The 8,304-nt window shown below is 47.1% G+C and overlaps 1 protein-coding gene across 1 annotated transcript in view; it reads right to left on the reverse strand.

The window, feature by feature from the left end:
- The window catches only part of LOC138566848 (C5a anaphylatoxin chemotactic receptor 1-like), an 80,855-nt gene extending 74,304 nt beyond the window's left edge, over positions 1–6,551 (reverse strand). Inside the window, exon 1 of the mRNA XM_069644552.1 lies at positions 6,484–6,551. The gene's annotated coding sequence lies outside the window, so the exon portion shown is untranslated. The remainder of the gene's footprint in view (positions 1–6,483) is intronic.
- Between the last annotated feature and the right edge of the window lie 1,753 nt (positions 6,552–8,304).

The following is an 8,304-nucleotide window of genomic DNA, read 5'->3' on the forward strand; positions in this document are numbered from 1 at the left end:
TGCAATTTTGTTTGATATGTGAGAAGGAGTGGGGGCACGTTTATCTGCTCTGGCTCTCAAATTTGACACTATGTCTATCTTACTGCACATGTGGTTTTGATGTGGGGGTTATGCTTTAAATTGCTACGGAATCGACCTGTTTTATCGCCGGCCGAAAGCAAGCAGATTCCATAGAACTCATGAAAATGCTGCCCGCCATTCACGGGCATGGGAGCCAGCATTGCCGATTCATTTTAGTAATAGGTGAATATCTTGCAATGAAAGCAAGGTCCGCTGGGAGTTTGTTGGGATGGAAATGAGTCTACCCCACCCCCCTACACGCATTCAGGTGAGGCGAATCCCATATGAAATCATGTCGTGTACGAGAGTGGAGAGGACCGCACTATGAAAGTGGGTGCAGATATAATATAGCGCTAACAATAGATGCATAACCTTAGAAGGCGCATAGAAAGAAACGCCATTTTTTAATTATGGCAGAGGCTTGCATGGCCGCGCTGCACCAGTCTAGCTCCATGGAAGGATTTGACTAGGCCCAGATCGTTAAGGCAGAATGAGTGTGCACCACCAGTTCTCACGGAAGCTCACTTGACCCTTGTCCCTTCACTGTTGTAGATACTTAGTATCATTGGGAGGAATGCACCATGCAAGGCCGTGAGACAAAACCAAGCTTCTCACAGTGCCCATTCATCACAACCAAGCTGCCAGCAGGCCTCTAACCCCCACCCGACCAACCCAGAGCCAGATCCACACCACTGACCCAACCCCCATTCCCCTGCATTCCATGATAGCGAGTGACCCCCCAGCCCCTAGCATAAACCAAGTGACCAAAAAAGATCTAAGAATGTGCGACTCTTTCACCCCTCAGCATTAAATACATCCTTTGTAACACGAGGTACAGGGAGAGATACATTATAGATCAAAACGAGGGTGGAAGCCTTGAGTGCTAGAGGAGCGGTATAAACAAGTCCTAGAATGTGTGGGTCAGTATTACTCTATGTCTTCCTCCCTTACCCCTGGCAACAGTCCCCAAGCCTCCCAGGTGCATGCCACAGTGATGGAGTAGTAGGCATAGCATATTATCATAGTTTTCACAATGTAACTTATGAGAGACCTGACTTTCACTCCATGGAGAGATGAGCCACGCTGACTCATGTGGGAATCGACAGACGGCTGAGAAATGAACCAATTGTAGCCTGACATCCCCTATGGGGCAGGATCATGTATAATGTCTTACCAATCATCTGTGTGGGTTCAAACCCTATATGTGATGTCATCAGTGATGCTGTGGCCTCTCAAAAGGCATCTAACAATCTTTCTGGAAAGAGAAGGTTCTCGAGCAGTTCTTTGCTGATATTTTGTATTCTGTATAATTAAACCGTGTTATCCTTGCAAGCTATCTCTTGGCCTATTTCCCTAGAGGGTTGTATTCATTCTGGTGTGTGCGCAACAGGGACTTTCCTTCACAGCAGAGGAGATAGAATCTCAGATGAGGGAAGCCCTACAAGCCCCCCTGCAAGCATTTCTCCTTTTCTGCAGCATCATGTGCTGTAAAATGTGGTGTTTTGATAGGGAGATGAGTACGGCTCTCGCACCTCACTCGGTGTAGAAACCTTTGCCCCACAACAAAAATCAAAAGCTGGCACTCAAGAATATATGCACAGTAAGTGAACATATCTTAAGGTGAAAGATACAAATTTAGCTCACTTGACTTTTCCCCTTAGAGGAAAGTGTACCAGACAAAAGAGCTATGGCCTTTGAAAAAAAGTTATCAACAACACAAAAATAACCTGAGACAGAACATTTTTCATTAAATACGATGGCCAGGTATAACAGGTGCTCACCTTTTTAACCCAACAATATGTAGTGAAATATTCCCTAGAGAACAAAATCCCAATACGAGCATGTGCTTTGATGATCATTTTATGCGCCTTGCAGGTAAGTGTCTGCATTGGAAACATGACGACCCGGGTGAAATCCTGGTAGCCAAATGCTTGAGCAAGCTTGGCGACCTTAAAAACACCCAAGGTGGTTGCTTGTGCCCGCCCTCTGAAAAAAGTAACACTGTCCACCCACATGCACCAGTCTCCAGGATTCAACCTCTCTTGCCACATCCTCGGCAAATATTCAGGACTCACTTGCCCCCTAATCATTCCCCCTCCTTAACATGTTAAGAAAAAAGTGTACAATTGTGGCATTATTCCCCCTCTTGACTGGGAGACTACAAATACCAGAATGCAATTCAGCAAAAATGCAAAACAAATGGCTTAGGGTTCTGAAAATGTATTTTCAAGAAGTATAACAACACGTAATGTATGAAAAGGTTTCCTGTTTGTGTTTGGTTTTGACAAATGCAGGGTTCATATATGATGTGATGAAAATATCACATTCTACCAAAAATAAACTCGTTTTGGTGGATTGACTATGAACATCTGAAAATAATATTGCTAATTTAAAACTGTTTTGTTTGATATATTGTAACTGACCTGGAGGAGAGTGTAGATTTAGGCAGCTAACTGGTGCTTTGTGTTTGCTTTCAGAATGCAAACGCCTATTTGCATTTCTTAACACAGAAACGTTATGGATATCTCCTCCAAAACAATGGTCTCTTGAATGGGCCATCATTTGTAAGTCGCCCCCACTTTAATGCGCTGCTTGAAGAAAGTGATAAGCCATCATTAAAGGGCCCTCAGCATCTGATGGGCCGCTGGAAACGGGTGTCTCTCTAGAGAGCCACAGGAGGTTGGGAGGTGACACTGTGGCCTCACGTGAGCTTCGTACATGGAAGTTGCACAGCAGTTGCAGCAGACACTGGTGCCTTCAGGGGCCCCTCTGACAGCGGGGCCCTGGGCCACTGCAGGTACTGCCCATGCCGCGGGTCGGCTCTTCACCCATTGTCAGATGGATTCAAAATATCATGGCGGGGACTGCTTGCGCACAAGTGTCATCATGAGAGATTGCCACTGTGCTCTTTGCCGGAAGATCCATAATTACCCCTCTTTTTGATCCGGTGCAAATGACATCACCTGCCTCTGCAGCATGTTCCACATCCACAGATTATGGCCCTCATTACAACCCCAGCGCTAAACCATGGCGCTATTAGCACCATGGTTGGTGCCAGTGTTGTAACGAGTCCGCCATGGTGAAATGGGGAAATACCGACCCATTCCAAGGTTGAGGGGCGGTATTTCCCCATTTCACCATTGCCCTTCCCCATTCCCATTTTCGCCCCATAGGGCTCAATGGGATTGGGGAAGGCGCTAAGTACGGTACCGCAAATTGCGGTACCGTAATTAGCACCGAGGTCCCTTTGCGGCACCCTACTTTAACGGCTGGTAAAACCAGCCGTTAAGGTCGGGTCCCGCAAAGGGACCTCGTAATCATGCGTTAAGGGTTTAACGGCGCCAACACCTTTTACGGCGCTGTTAAACCCTTAACGCCAGGGTCTTAATGACCCCCTATGTGTTCAGTATAGACCTCTGCAACTTGATGTGCTCCCTCCACTTGCTTATGCGCTCTATAACACTGTATTTCACTGGTTTGCTTCTTCTCTTTCGCCAAACTCACTGCTTCTCAGTCTTCTCTTCCTCTCCCTGTCTTTTCCCTCTCTCCTCTCCCTCCTCCGCTCACTATATTCTATGCACTTACTCTATCAGAAATGTCATCTGACCAAGTATGTTAGTCGCTTGTTTGTTCCTCTCCCCCCCACGCCCCCACCTTTTGTCAATCTCCAGCACTAGCAGAAATGTCCTCAGGCCTACTGTGATAGTCGCTTGTCTATCTCATCTCCTACCTCCCCCTCACTTCCTCCCCTCCTTATCATTGTGAAAAGCTCTTGCACTATCTGAAATGTCATCAGCCCTAGTACCATAGTTAATTTCACATTCTTAATGTCTCAAGGCCTTGTAAGAATGTCGTATTTCCCCTTGCTCCCTCCCTTGCCTTGAATGCTTTGAAAAACATGTGTGTGTAGGCGCTATAAAATAAACTATCAATCAATCAATCCATCAACATTGGGCACATATAGAAATTGATTATATTCTGGTATTAAGTGCTCTACTATAATCCACATGCTATAATTAGAGCTAATTTTAATAGCGAGTGTTCGTTTCCTGGATGGGCCCCCTTACGTTTGTACTTATGTGTAAACAGGTCCCCTCCGGTCATACTCATAATTTGCACTGTGGAGTGTAAAAGAGAAGTGTAAAGTGATGGCAGAAGTTTCTTTACGCATATCCTTCGCACTCTGCTGTCCAAAATGAGCAAACGTCAACTACCATGTACGCCTGTCATGTTGCGTTTTCAATGTTTCCTATGTAATCCACCTACGTTTAACAGGTGTAGAAAGCAAGCAGGTTACATTGGAAATCAATGGTTTTACGTCAGCATGCAAATCTGTGGCTGGCATAAAACCAATTTGTTTATGAAGGCAGAGGGAAAAGGGAAGGATGGATCATAACTCCCGTTCTGCCCCTCCCCCCCGCCGCCCTCTGCCTTCAAAAGCAATGAAAATACCCCGGACCCTGTAAGGAGGCGTTACTCTGGGTACTACGAAACTGAACCCTATTTTGTTTTAACATTCCACACATTTTCGAGTCCTGGCCGGCAAGGTGGCCAGATGATGTTATGTCGCCGGACACACCTTTTCCATCCCCGGCCCTCTCTTATGCGAATCATTGGTAGTTGGATGGTAAGCCCCATCGACCTCAGCCAAGACTTTAATTCCTAGAATGCATTTGTTCACTGAAGCCCACGACTTGGAAAGTGGTTTTGCATTGCCATTAAGCCACCTGTTATCAAAACCCAGACGTCCTCACTCACAGCAAACGGGAAGCTTCATCCTGGCCTCAAAAACAAATGCTACATGGTTGGAGAAAGCAACCCCTTCCTAACATGGAGATAGTTGATACCACTGTCACAGACATTTTAGGAATCCTACATCACCGTGGAAGCACACTCGCATCCATATATATGAACAAGACCGGCCTTAGGATGGGGCGAGCCAGGTGACCGCCCTGGGCACCACGCCCCCCAGGGCACCATTAGCCCCCGCCACGCTAGCTCGGGGGAGTCTTTCAAGGGTTCCCCCGAGCTGGCATTGTGGCAGAAGGTGTGGCAGGCGCCTCACTTTTACCAAATGCACCTGCGGTGGCGGAGCGCAATCAACAAATACAGGGCGCTGATGCACCCTATTCATATCATTAGCTCCTCGCTGGAGCAAGGAGGTTTAAAAAAAAAGTGGCATTTCCTGGCCCTGCCCCCTGTTGACCATGGGCGCGCGGGGGTAGGGGAGTGCCAATTCGCCCAGGGCAATGCTGCCCCTTATGTACCTGTCGCATTGAGTGCTCCTAAAATGTCGCATTTTATGCTTGTGATGGTCTTTTTTAGTCTGGACTTTTAAGTGGCAGAGCCACATATAAGCCAAAAGTATTTATTAGAGTACAGCTAGGAAGCAATGGCATATGAGGGAAGGCACTCAGCTAGTAGATGCTATTTGATTATTTGCCCACCCATTCAATGCGCATGGCCATGATAAATGCTATGGTCATTCCCACCCACTTCTGGCCCTGCCCTCCCAAAACACCTCCTCATGGGAACTCTTTGAGCTTGCTTTATTCAAGCCGTACCATCAAACTGTGCACTTGAAATGATGCCAGGGTTTTTTCAAAGCAGTCATCTGAGTGTTAATGACGTAATTGGAGCTATAAATCCGAAACTGGTATAATAAAAATGTCTAAACCAGGTCTGCCTTCAGACACTCGATTTATAAGCACTATGGGGTGTATCCTTCACTGAAGTTCTGTTCAAAACAAGCACTGGCAAAGCCAACATTTGCGGCTTGTGTATAAGTATAAAGCTTTTGCCAGGCACTGCTATTAGGTGCCCTGGTAGTCACACCATTTAGTACCAATACAGCAATGCCTGGCAAGTGACTTTATATGTGTATACAAAAGCCCAAAGTGTTGTTATTGTCAATATTTGTTTCATCATCGAACGCCAAACTACAAGAACAAGCGTGCACAGCAATGTGAAGTACACAGCCAGGAGTGGCCGAGCCCCTAACACCTGACAGTAAACAGCTTAAGTTCTCTGCCTGACACCCGAGCACGAAGGCTTCCTTCGGAGATGCGAACTTCATTTAAAATTTACAATATCAGACACATATTATCGCATTTTATAGAGCACCAGGCGTGGTTGAAATTCGGACTGAAGTCCATCACAGAACCCGTGAAGATCCGATAGTGGAAAGCTCAGTCACTCACATCCTTCCACGCGATTACAAGGGGTTAAAAGAAGATCTCAGACCAAAAGCATTAGCAAAAGAGGGGCAGCTCTTAAATTAGAAGTAATCATAAAACGTATGAATTGATACCCTAGAAAAAGGACTTTGGAATCTCGGGGAATACCGAGGCACCGCTAGAAATTGTGAGGAACGTCCAACAGGAGCAATGCGTGTACCGCCTGCAGGGGATAAGTCCCACGTACCTCTGAGGCTCCCGGCGTTTCAGCAGCACCAGCGAAATGGGAAGAGAACTGAACGCAGAGCAGAATGGTTGTTTCTTCTGCCGCCTGTGGGTTTTATAGTCAGGCGGTGTCAGGAAGAAATACCGGAAGGAAGAATGTGTATTGTTGGTCTGATGTCACAGATACATAGATTTTGACAACATATTTGAGGTGATCATTTCCCGGCTGTCACAATACGCACATCCTCATTACTCCATCGCCCCAATCCTTAAGAAATGAGGTGGGAATAAATCAGAAACAAGTAACAAAGTTGTTAGAAATGTTTCAAAAAATATATGTAGGCGTTCCCTACTCAGTGCCCGCTCTCACCCAGAAGACCACCTGATGTTCGTGTCTTTCAGTAGAGGTGAGCGTGCAACTAACGTTTTTGGATTTTTGCCTCCAACAATCAGAGGAACCCCAGTGGTTCATGGAGACGCCTGTGGTCTCGACTCTCAGGAGGACAGAGCCTCGCGTCACCTGCCAGAAACCCTCGTTGTTTGCGATTGTGAGGCAGCTTAGTCCTTTGCCCCCTCCAGCTCTGGCACTGACTCGTAAGCTTTCCCAAATCTCGCACAGACAAGAAGTTAGGCAGGACCCTGTCCGAAAGCTTACTTCAATACCACCCACAGATTGAAGAAGCACACATTTCACATGTCAGCGCCAAAGTGTGTTTAAAAAGGATTTAACTACTGGTAGTATGAAGATGTCTAGGGTTTAGCCAGGAGAACCGTGACCGACATGAGCGCTCACAGTGATGTTCCCACGCCTGATCCCGCAGCAGAAGCAAATCCCACACAAGGGATCATAGCAATAGCATGCAGTTGTGTAGGCAAGGTCCTGCTCCTGGGGCACAGCAGACATGCTAGATCCTGGTCCTCGAACCACAGACGAGAAGAGAGATCCTGCTTCAGGAACAGCAGGAGAGAGTCGCAGTCCCACTTAAGGGGTCATCATATAAAGAGGAAGCATATCCTCTAGCTATGGCCCCCCTCATTCCTCCTCCTCCTTCAGTGATTCTGCCAGTGAAGGGCCCAAAGAGAAATGTTTTGAGGAGACAGTGGACATTGAACCTCAATGATAGACTACCTGCTCTGCCGTTCAGGCCTTCGAGCCACTCCTGCTGATCCTCAGCCGTCTCCCCTCCACCTCAACCCCCAGTGGGGTGACAAGGGGGGACAATATTTATAGATGTACATTTAGAATTGTGACCTCGAAGCAGTTTATCAGCCCTGCTTTGTAATATTACCCTGTAATCTTGCAATGATATATGGCGACCACGCTCAACATAGGAAGGCCTGCCTCCAATTAAAATGGCCCACAATAAATCATTTTCTTTTGGTTCAGCTAGCCCTCCCTTCCCCTGTGCCAACAATAAACCAAGTACCAGGCCGGGGCATACAGAGAATATGGGCCTCATTACACGTTGTGCGGTAAAAATATCAAATTACCGGCATAGCGCTCTTAACGTGTCCGCCCTCACAAGAGGGCGCTAATAGCGTACCATTACGAGTACGCGGACACGAGCATAGCGCCATGCCGGTAATGACCCTACCGCCATGCCGCTAAAGACCCCAAAAAGTCACTTACCGCCCTCGACGAAAGTGCAGATAGCACCTCCGCCCTCACGCTGCATGCAAATAGCGGTCACCGCTATTAGCGGTGACCGTTAAATTGCGGAACCGGAAATAGCGTCATCGCACAGGAACGGGAAAGAGCATGGCGGCCATCTTTAAAAACACAATCCATTGCCATCCACTGCCCCCTGGACCTGTTTTGAGTAGGTTGCTGTTGCAAAACATC

The sequence above is a fragment of the Ambystoma mexicanum genome, chromosome 2p (genome assembly GCF_040938575.1).
Source record: "Ambystoma mexicanum isolate Mex_15411 chromosome 2p, UKY_AmexF1_1, whole genome shotgun sequence".
NCBI lineage: Eukaryota > Metazoa > Chordata > Amphibia > Caudata > Ambystomatidae > Ambystoma > Ambystoma mexicanum.